Here is a 14613-nt window from a genome sequence, read left to right as displayed (position 1 = left end):
ATGCCAAAAACAGTAACAAGAAGTCTCACAATAGAGACGTTACTGGTTCCTGCTCGAGCAAATCGATGAGCAATGGTGACAGTGACATGCTGTCTTGGAGATTTCGTTGTTACCTTGTTATGTATCTTTAAGTCCTTAAGAATAAGTACCATTTGATGTCCCTACTTCCTACCTGTATATTTCCTTTGGGAGAATATTTAATTCTCCTCTCTCGCCATTTCTTGATGGAATTATTATTTTTTTGTTATTAAGTTTTGTGATTGTTTATGTATCTTGGGTATTAGCTCTATATATGCTATATCATGTGCAAATATTTTCTCCCACTTCATAAGGAGCCTTTTTTTCTTTAAGCCTATTTCTTTTGCCTTGTGAAAATTGTAATTTTATGTAGGACTAGAGCAATAGCACAGCGAGTAGCACGTTTGCCTTGTAAGTGGCTCACCCAGGTTTGATTCCTCTGTCCCTCTTGGAGAGCCTGGCAAGCTACAAAGAGTATCCCGTCCCCAGGGTAGAGCTTCAAAGTTACCTGTGGCATATTCAATATACCAAAAATAGTAACAACAAGTCTCACAATGGAGGTGTTTTGGTGCCCGCTTGGGCAAATAGATGAACAACAGGACAACAGTACTACAGTGCTATACTCATATTTGTTTATTTTTATTTATTTTTATATTTGTCACTGGAATTAAGACAGTGAAGTCACCTCTGAGGTTTAAGTACTGGAGAATATTTTCTATGTCTCCCTCGATGCATTGAATGGGTTCTGGTCTACTCCTGAAGTATTTATTCCACTTTGAATTAACATTATTAATAGTGGAAGACAGTTCCATTTTCATTTTATTGTATGTGGTTATTCAACTCTTTTCCAAGTCCATTTGCTGGGAAGTCCTTTGTTGCTCTACTTCATGCATCCGGCTCCATTATCATAGCTTAAATGTCCACAAATCTGAGGGGTTATCTCTCTGAACTGACACTTTTGATATTTGTTTTGAGAAACAGTATTAATTATATTGCCCCACAGTTTTAAATACCATATAAAAGTATAATTAAAGTAAAAAATCCAATACTTTCCACTATTTTTCTCTAAAATGGTTTAATGTCAAGGACAGATAACTCCATCTGTGTACAAATTTTTAGCTAATCTCATATATACATGTTTGTATTTAGTCATATTCACATATATGTGTGATATATAATGTTTCAATTTATGTTTACCTATATATTTAAATTCGAAAATATGAAAAGTAAAGTACATATTAAAACACATTAGTGCTGTAGCACTGTTGTCCTATTGTCCATCGATTAGTTTGAATGAGCACCAATAACATCTCCATTGTGAAAATTGTTGTTATTGTTTTTGGCACATCAAATACACCACGGGTAGCTTTCCAGGCTCTGCCATGCAGGCGGGATACTCTCAGTAGCTTGCCGGCCTCTCTGAGAGGGACAGAGGAATGGAACCCGGGTTGGCTGTGTGCAAGGAAAATTCCCTACCTGCTGTGGTATGGCTACAGTTATGTTGGGATATGCTCCACATTATGTTGGGATAAATCTACGAAGTAGAATACCTGTTGAAAACAGTTTTTAAAATAGATTTTAAGTCATCCATTAAGGCAATTTTAATTCAGTATATTTCTTAGTTAAAATAAAATGTTAAAGAAATAGCAAAAAAATAAGGCACATTTGTAAATAATCAATATTTCAACCATTACAAAGATATACTTTTTGAAAGAAATATAATTTTTGTCATTACACAAGATGATGTTGGAACACTGTATGACTGAAACCCAATCATGATCAACTTGGTAAGGATCATAGTGATTCAATAAAATAATATTTAAAAAAGAGAAAGGAATTATGTTTTCTCATCTAGTAAAACTGATACCAAGAAGTTGTCTGTTTATGTTTTGTATTTTTTTGTCATGTGTCTCTTTCCTTGACACAAAATGGAACTCAGAAAGAAAACTGAATTTTTTTAATTAACTGTTATCAAATGCAACTGGAATTTGTGTAACTTTTATTCAAAACTTTTTCTTTGTCAAGTACTGCACAGCACCATTTGTATCTGGGCAAAATTCTGATAAATGCACGGTAAAGTGAAGGTACTCTTTTCAGATTACAAATAAGCATATCACAATAGAAAAATACCTGGTTAAGCAACTCCACATTTACTTTTTTTAAAAATAAATATTATTTCATTTGATTCATTTAACTTGAGCATTGGGGCATATCCAGTGGTGTTCAAGTCTGACTTACCTTGACTTGCCCTTCACTTACTCAAGACTTACCTTTGACTGTTCTGATATCACTTGTGCTTAAAGGACCTTAAGGGGTATTGGGATTTGAACCTCAGGGTTGAATCTCCATGAGAAGATTGTCTTAACCCCTATACTATCTGCTTGACCCATACATATATATTATAACATAGTTAAATACATATAAAAATAGCATTTAAACCATTTGTAAGTCCAGTGGCATTAATTGCAGTCACTGTTGTGTACTAATTTACAGATTGTTTTCATATTAAAACACTGACACTCTGTTCCCATAAACAGTCTTCTTTATATGTCATAGATATAGTGGCCTAACTTTACATCTCCAACTTGTATGTGGATTTATCTACTTATAGTGCTGTCTTTAGGCACATATGCTGCCTGAGCCAATGTGATGCTTGAGTCACATGGTCAAGCACATGTGATGACTGCCTTTTTCTTGGAGAGACGTGTAGTGTGGTTCTCTCTCCCCTTAAAGCAGCCTGCATTCTCTCTTGAGTGCATTACTCTTTTTCTCTTTTTCTCCTTCCTTCTCCGTCTTCAAAAACCTCCAGATGAATTCTGTTTTCACTTAAAATAAACAAAAACAATTCTCTATAAACATGTTCCAAGTGCTAAACAGTAGCTAGCATAAAATTAGGAGTCAAATGTCCATAACTAATAAAATTAGTTTTCATAAAAGTTACTATATGTACATTTAATGATTTCTATATAAGAATTTTCAAATTTTTCTATTCTAGGTATCCTAAGAGGTAGGCAATACTTTCATGAATATTTTATGAGAAGAGACTAGGCATTTATATATTATATATATTATATAATTATATAATTGCATAATTTCACAAATATGTTGATCCCATATTCTATGTTTAAAATAACATAACATGTTGCATCTAACTTTAATGCAAGGTCAACATCGTAGTCTAATATTATAGTTATATGCAATTTTATAGTCTAAGAATGTGTGCAAACTACTAAAATATGTTAAAAAAAAGATCAGTTTTTTTTAATCCTGAAGTATGATATAATCAGGAAGGGATTCAGTGAGATACAAAGGCTGAAATAAACCTAGAAATGAAAGAGGATGATAGTAGCATTGTCAATTGAATAGAGATTCATATTGCCTATTATCACTAATATAACAAAAGGATAATAAAATATTATTTTTAGAATATAAAAGCTAATTTTGCATTTTTGGTTCATTTTCTGATTCTTCTATATAACACATGTGCATAAACTTAAAAAGTGTGGATCTTTCTCCTAAGAATAACATACATATCCATACATGTTGTTTGTAAATGTCAGTATTCCATACTTATTATTTATTTGCTTGCTTTTATAAATAAGAAATATTCACAAGTTTGTTTGTACTACATCTTATTTATCTAATCATTTGTTGATTTTTTTAGGTTGCTTCACACAGTTGATTATTGTAAACAATATCGTGATAAATATGGAAGTTAGTATATTATTTCAAATAAATCGTTTTATAATTTTTGGGTAAATACCTAGACATGGGATAACTGGATAATATGGAATATATATAGATATATGTACATGGATGTATATGTATATATATGAAATATATGAGAATTTTCAGAATGCTTTTGAAAATGATCATATCAGTTAATCTACATCCCTTCCACAAGATCGTTAAGATTTCTGTCTATATATTCTCCATCACTTTTTCATAATAGCTTTATTGTAGATAATTTCATTATTGTTTTTAATTGCTTTTCAAAGTGAGAAAAATGAATACCTTTTACATGTCATCATTGTGTCTTTTTTGCAGAATTATAAAATTAGACTCTCAGTTTAAAAATCAGTTTATAAATTAATTGCTCAATTTTATGAACCCTTTGTATAGTTAAGACATAATCTGCACGAAAAGCATATTATGTGAAAATACGTTGCTTTCAATAGAATATATTTTTAAATTTCAATTCATATATCTTTCACTGAGAAAAGTTTTAGTTTAATGTTTTGTTGAATTTTGCCTTAGTGTTACTTGCAATTGAATCTGAAATCCCTAAGACATCCCTATTCTTGATTTCAAAAGCATATGCTTTAATATTTAAGCCCTGAGATTTAAGCATTTAAACTACTTTATTTAATGTGTATGAGGTATTAGTTTCTCTAGTTTCATTCCTTTGCATGTGTCTGTGAAATTTTTCTAGAAGCATTTATTATTAAAGTTAAGCTCTAATTCCATTTTATTCTTTAGGTTATTTTATCGAAAATTGTATGTTCACACAATGTAGGGTTTATTTATGGGATTTCTATTCTATTCCTTTCATATGCTTTTATTATAATACCATACTCTTTTACTTCCTAGCACTTTGTAGTATAGTTTTAAGTCAGAGTGTGTAATGACCACATTTGGTTTATTTTTCTCTCAGGGTAGATTTGGTGACTTTTTTATTTTCTGTTTAGGATGTTTTTAGTTTAGGGTTTATTTCATGTTTTTCTTTTATTTTTTTCTGAGGACTTATTTTTTCATTAAGGGTGTTATAAGAATTGCGTTGAGTCAATATATTGATTGAAGTAACAGATTGAAGTAATATGCATTTTCATGATAATAATACTTCGATTTCATGAGCACAAAAAACTTTTATTTTTTAAATTCTTCTATTTCATTCAGTTGCTTTCAACAAAATCTTTCAGTTATCACTGTGCAGATCATTCTCTTAAAGGACTAGAATTAGCTATGATCTACATCAAATCCAATATTCTTGATAAATTATGAATATTTTAGCAATAAATCAATACAACTCCACATCTTGAATTGTTTGTTCATATTAATGGCAACTGTTTATATTGACATTTTGATGATTGACAATGATGCACACTAAAATTATTGTCTATGAAACTCAGTTATTTTTTATAAGGTTTAATTCACAAAATAGTTTCTCACTAAAATATACTAACACACTCATTATTTTGAACCCAATGATTCTATTACAATGGATAGACGTGATAATGCTGAAGTTTTCTCAATCTTAAAAAGAAATACAAAGTTCTTGTCCAGATATGCTATTTTTTTATTTTGATGCATGAAGTTTCTATAAGTGCCTTCAGTGCTTATAACATTGATGAAAGCAAGATCATGGATACAGAGTGGTAGCTCTAAATTCTTTATCTTGTCTTGAAACCCTTTATCTTGTCTCAAAATCCAGCTACTGAGCAGTATATTTTTTTACCAGGTGCCACTTCAAACAATAATTTTCGACATATATACTATAATGAAATCATAGGACCTACAATGTTACTATATAGATCATTAATAATTGCTTCTATTTTAGTCTATATAACATACAAAATCCTTAGTTGAATTCTACACAGACTTGAATGATTCCATTTTGTCTTTCTCTACGCGTCCACTCACTCAAAACTATCAGCACCTATTGTTCCCAAGTTTTTCATTTAGTTTGATAATTCCTACTATATAGACATCAAATTCATTAATCTTTTCAGAAGTAGGAAAATGTTTATTTTTAATGATCACTTAATGTGTATAGTTTAAATTAATATTCCATGTAATATTTGGAATTCTAACCAAATCTTCAAAGTTTACTGAAAACATTTCAGATGTTAAAAAATAATTCTGATGTGAACTTCTCAATATCTTTGTGCAAAACATGTATCACTGAAAATTAAGGTCCATAAATAACTAAATGTTGCCACATTTTAGAATCCCATGTTCTCATAATTTATAACATAGTAGTTCCAAGTTTTATATAAACACACAGTGAACATAAATAGAACCTAAAGAGTTTTGATCATGTCAAATTTGAATAATACCTCAATAGATTAAATCACATATGTTAACTTTTCAATCATATAATTTTAAATGCCCCTAAGAAAACTATGTATGTGTTGATATATACAGTATATACATATGTGTATATGTATATACATAAAATTAGTCCAATATGAGTAAGGAAGATAGGAGTTTATTAAATGGGCTACACATGCAATTAGATCTAAAATAATTTTGTTACATCTTCATTTACATGCTTAGGTAATTTCTTAGTATTCTAAAACATTTTGTCAAATAAATAATAAGATGATTAAAGTTAAACATCATTAGCTGATCTTTAACCTTACAATAAGAGATAATATTTTATATAAATTTTCTCTTTTATCTCTTTAATAAAAGTATGCAATCTTTGATATTAATTACTTGAGCACATAAATAGTTGCAAATTGTGTGTTGCATCCTGTTCGCACCAGCTATTTTACTTTTCATATAAACTATAGCACTCTTAAAATGTCATGATTATAATTTCAATTATTATTTTAGTCAAAAAAGTCAACCACAACATCAGGGTTGTATAATTATCTATCCTAAATCCTAAATTTGAACATGATGCATCCCTTCATTTTCTTTACACCCCTCTCTTGAAATTTGCAAACATGGTGTTGCCTCCTGAATTTCCAGGGTAAAATTGAGCATGAGATGACATCTAAAGAGACAATTTCCTGAGTCTGTCTCTTGGAGACTGATCACAGTTTAGCATTACAATTTTATCTTTCCAGTCTCTGTATTCTGACCAACATCAATCGTGTGTGAGATGTTTCTCTGTCTCCAGTGAAAATGATTCTTATAACTCTCCCGTGGTAAGCTAAGTGAGGACTCAGGATCAGAAATGTCCACGTTTTCCTTTCCGGGGCTTAGGTCTCTAATAAATTCTGCTGACTGATGCATTGTCCAGTTTATTGAAGTAATCTTTGACATAAGGAAAATATAACTACCTGCCCACTGCCTGACTTTCCCCAAGCAGGATGCTCTGCTTTGGTTCACTCACATTCTTTTAACCTGAAAATGCAAGACACAGACTAAATGGATGACAAACTTGCCTTTCAAGGGCTAGAGAATGATGGCAGTTTCAGAATATCAAACTTTGGGAATCACTTTAATCCTATGACCACTGTATCATTGGGTTGTGGTGAATCTCTGAGCCCTGAGTCTGAATACAGATTCAAAGACACAAGTTCCCCCTGCTAAATGGATTTTTTAAAAAACTGGATTGTATTGTGGGCTGATGCTAACACATCCCTCTGCATGTTATCCCACTCAGGAAAAAGTACCTATTGACTTCCATTCTAACTGTCCAATAGATGTGTTTATTACTCATGGATCCAGGGAAAAGCAAAAAGGAAGGTGAGCAAAAACTCATTTTGTTTTCAGGTGTGGCCCTAAGGATGCGTGTTGCTAGTGTCTTAGCAAAAGCCGGCTGGCAAAAAACACATTTTATTTCATTGAACTAGAAGTAGCCAGCAAAATAGAGTTAGGCGTCTCTTGAGAATACTCATGTGAACATTTAAAATTAAACTACATGACCTCTTGCAGAACAAAAGTGGCTCTTGTTATTGTCTCTCCCCTTAATTTTTCATAACTATCATTTTTAGAGTGCCCCCAGAGCTGCTTCTACCCACACAACATGTCTGAAATGAATTCTGTTCAATGAGCGAGAAATGAATCAGAACCTATGTTTGGTTACTATACCACAGAAATTTCTTTGAAGTCAGGAGCTGATGAGAGAGAGAATATACAAAATATAATAGAATATTCCCTCATTATCTTGATACTATTGTTTCTGTTCCACTTTGCCCTGAGAATTTAGATTCTGGAGATTTCCAATTTCTAATTGGCTTCTAATAGCTTCGGTATGCCTCCTAACACCTTCATGTGCAATTTCTTTACAATTAGAAATAATTCAAGCACTTGTTTTTCATTGTTTCTGCTGGTTTGAACAGACCCAAATCCCAGACCATATTAAATCTTCCATCATCCACATTACTCAAAGATAGTCAATCATAACTAGTTATAAAGACAAAAAATATTGCATTGCTATGCTGTCCTTTTCATTGCAATACCACTTACCTTATCTTTTCAATCTCCCTGACCTTTCTGGAGGCAGGAGGAAAGAGTCAGTTGATGACGAATTAAGTAGGGGATGTTAAAACTCACAGCAGATCAGGTACAATTGCATGGATGTTCATGTGGTCATTGCGGAGACCCTGGAAGTGAAGACTGCTATTTAGCTTTTAAATAGAAGCCTCCTTCTGAGATTCAGAAGTGAAGTGGATCAATCGGATTCAGTCTGGAGGAAAGTCAGAGGCAGGCTAGAAACCTCTGGCTGCTCCAGCATCCCTTCGACTTCTCTAGAGAGGAAGTCCTCTTGTTCCTCTGAATTCTGAACACTGAACATTTATACAGTGTCAATGAACCAAAGCATGGAACACAGCTTGCCTAGTGCTTGCCACCTGCGAGGGTCGTGTATAATTCTCAGCATCTCTTGCAAGGGACCCTCGGGATAGGGATGTCTTGTAGACCCATTCTTCTCCGATTGACTACACGACTTTAAGTGGGAATTCTTGATGTTCTCAATTAGTGTGGGGCTGATTCCGGGCTGGGAGAAAGCTCTAAAGTTATTTTAGCTGATCACATCCATCTGGAATTTACATAAGGGGCCTGAAATCCTGTTGTTCAAAGCTATGCATATTACACATCATTTTAATTGATGCTGGAGTAATCAAACGTGAGAACTTCCTCTCTGTGTGTGCGTGCGTGCGTGCATGTGCGTGCGTGTGTGTGTGTGTGTGTGTGTGTGTGTGTGTGTGTGAGTCTTTGGCGCCAAGGGGTAAGAAAAGCATTGCAGTTCCTATTTATCTTCAGCAATAGAAAGCTAACCGCGCAAGGAAAGTTCTATCTCCTCGAAACCCTCCCTGCCTTAGGTACTTTGGGGTAAGGCATTAAAGGGCATCGCTCAAGTTAAAATCTCAGGGCTACCACCGAGCTATGGATCACTGATGAATGAGCCAGCACTTGAATGTTTAGCAGCCTGTGACGACTTTGCACGGAAATAGGAACATTTATTACCAGCCTGCCACATCACTGCCTGCCCTGCCCTCTCTCTCTCTCTCTCTCTCTCTCTCTCTCTCTCTCTCTCTCTCTCTCTCTCTCTCTCTCTCTCTCTCTCTCTCTCTCTCTCTCTCTCTCTCTCTCTCTCTCTCTCTCTCTCTCTCTCTCTCTCTCTCTCTCTCTCTCTCTCTCTCTCTCTCTCTCTCTCTCTCTCTCTCTTCTCTCTGCACGCTGTCTACCTCCCACTCCCAAACCACAGTCCCGGCCCCTGTCAGCCTGCCCTCAGCGCCCCCTCCCCCGCAGAGACAGTGACAGAGACGAGAGACAGTGCTCTCAACTGTCAGGGAGTCCTGCCCATCATTTGTCAAGCAAGAGCTCCAGAGCTCCCAAAGCCGAGGATGCATCGCGTCCGGGCTTTTGTTTTTCTTTCCTTCTCTTGCTGCTCCTGCTTGGCATCGCTTTGCCGGTGACCTTGCTCTAAGAGGGGATCCGGCGGGTCTGCCGCGGGGGCTACGCCAGGCGGGCGAGCTCCAAAGTAGGCACGATGGGGGATATGAAGAGAGAGAGAGAGAGATTGAGAGAGAGGGAGAGCGAGGGCAGGAGCCAGGCAGCGGCGGGCGAGCAGGGGAGGAGAGGAAGGAGGCGAGGGGAGAGCATCAGGCGGACGGGCGGCGGCAGCCAATCAGCGGCGCGCTCGGGAGCTGCAGAGACGAGCCGCGGAGCCCGGGGCTGGACCAGCGCGGGGCTGAGTCTGGGGTTCTCGGCGCGGGCTGCGGGGCCCTCGGCGCTGGCAAAGTCCCCGCTTGGCTTCTAGATTAAGTTCCTTTGCACCACTTAGGGTCAGTCCGCCAAGGTAAGACTGCACTGAATGACACTTGACTCTGGAGGGGCATGCATATTTTTGTGTGCAAATGGGCTGCGTCCCCGGTGGTGAATCAAAATAATATATAAATATTGGGTGGAGGGGAGCGAGGTGGGTGGGCTTCCTCTCTCGGATTGGTTTGCAGTGCGAAAAGAAAAGTTTTTTTTTTTTTCTTTTTGGTTCAGGGATCCAGGAATGTTGCCATAGAACCTAGGGAATGCGACTGTAGTAATCTAGCTGGGGCTGTATTTCTGTGTCTCTGCGTCTGCTTGGGCTGTCTTGGCCCTAAAGAAGTTGCAAAGCTACTACTCTGCAAGGCACGTTGGAAATGAGGCATGACACCAGCCCTAACTGGCACCGAGGTGTCTCTGAAAAGTGAGGGACTTCGGAGTGAGACTCGAGGAGGGATGGTGGAATAGGAATTTCGAGAGTGCGTGTGAATGATTGCCTTTCCAGATTCCTCTAAAATTAATGATATCTGCGCGCTGGGGCTGTAGCAGAGAAATTCTGGTTTTCTCTTCTCTCTCTCTCTCTCTCTCTCTCTCTCTCTCTCTCCCCTCTCTCTCTTTTTCTCTCTCTCCCTCTTTCTCTTTCTTTCTCTCTTTTTCTTTCTCTCTTTTTCTTTCTCTTTCTCTTCCTTCCTTCCTTCCTTCCTTCCTTCCTTCCTTCCTTCCTTCCTTCCTTCCTTCCTTCCTTCCTTCCTTCCTTCCTTCCTTCCTTCCTTCCTTCCTTCCTTCCTTCCTTCCTTCCTTCCATAATTTACTTCCATAAATGCTTATTAGAGCTTCAGATGAAACTTTTACTTCTTTAGAAAGGGCACTGTAAATGATGCATGAAAAGAAATTAGATAGGGTCTGAGATCAGAAAACACACTTTATTTAGTATCCTCTCTTCTGTTTTTTAGCTCTGATTCATTCTTCTCTTTAACTTCTGAAACCAGCTTTTAGTGTGTGTGGAGGGGGGAGGGGGCAGTGTTTTGTCTTTATTTTTATGGCTTGATGTAAAATTATGCCTGGGGCAAGCTTATTGCTTGGATATGTTGTGCATATAGACGCTGAACTCAAAAAACCTTTCAAACGTAACAGGTGAAAACCAGAATTTTATTAGCTGATTATAAAAGTATTTTTTTCATCAATGCCTGTTTATTTAATGAACTTTCAGGTTAATCAAGAGTAAAGGTTTCTATTTGCCTTCTGAATAGAAGAAATGCACAAATAAAATCTTAGTCAAAATTACTGTGGTTTTTGCTTTGCTCAGGTGATGGCATCATTGCTTTGAGCCAGGAGACAGATCAGTGAAAGATTTTAAGATGTAGCTCCCCCCCTAAAAAAAAAAGAAAAAAAAAAACAACAACTCTAGACTGTGACTGTATTTTGGAACCTTTGTTTTCTACTCTGGAATCACCCACCTCTTTTTTTTTTTTTCAGAAAAGGAAAGGAGCTTTCCTTCTGCAGTAATGATTGTTCTCCTCTGAGTATGCTTGCCGTCTCAGTGAAAATGTTTCATTCTAAGTTGAAAGGTCCAGACTAGATTTCATACCTTGTTAGATGTGGAGGAAGAAGGCAGATTGAGATACCAGTGGAGAATTGGTTCTGAAGTCCTAATACTCTTGACTAAGACCAAGCCATTGTATCACTTCCATTCAAGATTCCTGCTATGTATCTAATTCTGCATTTCCTAAGAATTAATTAGTCTAGTGTAGGTCCAAGTCATGTATTTGTTCCATAAGGTATTTATGTTATGGACCTTGGGAGGTATGTGTTTTGTAAATTGTAGTGCTCAACTTCTTTTCCAAAAGTAGCTAACTTAAGTGGAGGGAAGGGGGTAACTAAAATTATATTAATAGTTCTGTGATCCTATAGCCTAATAACAATGATAAGGGGAGAATGCAGAGTTTTTTCATTTTATTATTTTATTTGTATTTATGCACCCTCCCTATACTCAGAGAATTTGCAATTTTAAGGGCTACAGCAATGTTCAACTGAAGCTAATCCAATAGCATAAAGGACTAGAATAGTAGAAGGATGGTAAGTGGCAGGTAACTTGAGTTGTAACTCTACCTGCTAAATGTGGAAAGTAATTAGCTAAAGCATTGCAAACTTTGTCAGTGGCAACTTGTACTTGAATCGGATGTATATTTCATGCTGATTGTAATTTTAAATGTAAATAGTGGATTCAAGCCAATGAAACTGAATTCATGTAGTTCAACTGAATTCACCTAGTTCAACTAGCTGAACTCACATCCATTCTTTAGATGAATGGGGCTATGCCTAGTAAATGTAAGATACTACTTATTACCCTATATAAATATAATGATTTTGCTTTTTTGCTGGAACAGTAGCACAGTGGGTAGGGCATTTGCCTTGCATGCAGCCGACCCGGGTTTGATTCCTCCATCACTCTTGGAGAGCCCGACAAGCTAGTGATTTTGTCCACTTGTCCTATTGACTTGTTGATTACTGAGTGTAGCTAACCTATTCATAACCTGATATAATTTTTTCTTTTCTATCTAAACATGCATCTAACAGATCTAGTAGAGTATCTTGAAATTACTGACCTGGGGAAGCTTACTGATCTTGAATTTATGTATCTGATCCAACATAATCTAGTGAAAAGTGAGAGACAGAGTTTAAGAAATTAAAGACAACAGTTGTTGTTTTAATAAGGAAGGTTCTTTACTTGTTTAGTTATATGGCTTTCTTATTGTTGTAACATGTAAGTGCATTGGACCTTATTTCAGTATAGTATACTTAATCCTGGTTTATTGAAAATCTAGCCTATATAAGCATGATGGTAGCATTTGGAAGGAAAGATGGTGTGCATTTCCTTTACAGTATAGCATCCTTGACTGTTTCTTATACACTAGAGAGGAGAAGTGTATCCCCAAATAGGGACAACTTAATTATATCAAGGCCTGATTAATTTTTCTCTGAATGGGCAAAATTGTACCCTCTCCCACTGAATATCATTGCTCTGGGAAATACCAAAGGATATGTGTAGACATGGGTGTGTACTACACTAATTTGTGTAGGCACCTGCCCACATATAGTTCAGTTCAGAAGCTCTGCAATGCTCTCTTCCTCTTAATACACATAGATTTTTATTTGCAGATGTTTCTTTTAGGTCCTACCCACAAAATTATATGACAACTTATTATATTATTTTTTACCCAAAAACTCAGAGAATGGCTGGCATGCTAAAATGTGTGGGAACTAAATGGAATAGAACTTGAGAAAAAGGGTAATGTGGGTGTTGAAAATGAAGGCAAATTTCACTTCCATTTATGTTTCCAAATGTATTTTTACTATAACTATACCATAAGGTATATTGATGCTCTCTAAATTGTTTTCATTTTCTTTTGGAGTAGAAGGAAATGTCTAAGGTTTCAGGAGAAGGTATTCTTGCTAGCAGTTTCATGTTCTTGACATAGTTTATAATGTTTGCAAACAAAATTGCAGAAGTAGAAGGAAGCTGCTTTGACTTACAAGGAATATTTTTTAAGTGGTGAGATTATATAGTATAATAGGAAAAAATAATGAACTCAAGTTTTGAAGACATTGTGAAATTGGATCCTCAATGAATCACTTGTGTCAAACAGTGAAATATATGCATACAGATATATGTGACTAATTACAATATAATTATAATCATTATTATAGCCATCATATATAACAATTATATAATATATGTCATATAATATATGCATATGTAATTGTAAATGCAATACATATTTATAAGGTTATATATGCATTCCATTTTTCTCAACCAAATTAGAGAAATAAACATTGGCATGAAAAACAAATAAAACTGTGAAGATGTATTTGCAATTATATAAAATCTAGTCCCCTACTGAAAAATTGTCATAGATTCAATTCTCTGGTGACTCATTTGAGGAGAATTGACTCAGCCTGCTAAATCTCCAACTCTTTGAGAGTGGCTAAAATTTATGTAAAAATAATCAGCGTTGGACTAGAGAGATAATTCAGAGGGATGAAGGCATGATTTGCACTATGGAGCACCAATCCCGTTCCCAACATTCTGTGTTCCTCTGAAAACCTCCAGTATTGTTATTCAAGCACAGAGCCAAGCATAGTTCCTGAACACTTTCTGGTATGGTTTCCAAATAGAAATTAGGGAAAAAAAGTGTGGCAGGTGGGGTTGGGATACATTATTAACTCATAAGGTTTTCTGTAAATATATCTGAGCATTTATTTGAAATATGTGATTCAAATTAGGAACAAGTCTCACATTTTATTTCTATCCTTTCACTATTAGACACAGCCATAATTTGCTAGAAAATAAAGGAAGGGAAAAATCTACAATATGTGTTGAAATACACTCCTCAACAATTACTATTCTTACCAGTTTGAAATACATTTTAGAATTAGTAGCATATTAATGTACAAGTCACTGTGAAATTAATATAGGTTTAGTCATAGTTACATAGAGGCATCATTCATATAAGCGTTTACACAGTCTTCATTTAATAAAATTTTATATCATATTCAACTAAGTAACTGTCACTGTCATCCCATTGCTTATTGATTTGTTTGAGCAGGCACCAGTAACATCTCTCATTGAGAGACTTATTATTACTGTTTTTGGCATAT

The 14613-nt window shown here is 35.6% G+C and overlaps 1 protein-coding gene across 3 annotated transcripts in view; it reads left to right on the top strand.

Annotated features, from left to right (window-relative positions):
* Positions 1–14613, top strand: part of CDH18 (cadherin 18) — a 993503-nt gene that overhangs the window by 504002 nt on the left and 474888 nt on the right. Inside the window, exon 1 of one of the 3 annotated variants that reach the window (XM_055131049.1) lies at positions 9728–9994. The exons of the other annotated variants lie outside the window; for them this stretch is intronic. The gene's annotated coding sequence lies outside the window, so the exon portion shown is untranslated. Of the gene's footprint in view, positions 1–9727; positions 9995–14613 lie in introns of those variants that run through there. 3 annotated transcript variants of the gene reach the window in all.

This window comes from Sorex araneus, chromosome 1, assembly GCF_027595985.1.
Source record: "Sorex araneus isolate mSorAra2 chromosome 1, mSorAra2.pri, whole genome shotgun sequence".
Taxonomy (NCBI): Eukaryota; Metazoa; Chordata; class Mammalia; order Eulipotyphla; family Soricidae; genus Sorex; species Sorex araneus.
The sequence above is the reverse complement of the archived record's forward strand: the minus strand, read 5'-3'. Positions and strand labels throughout refer to the sequence as shown.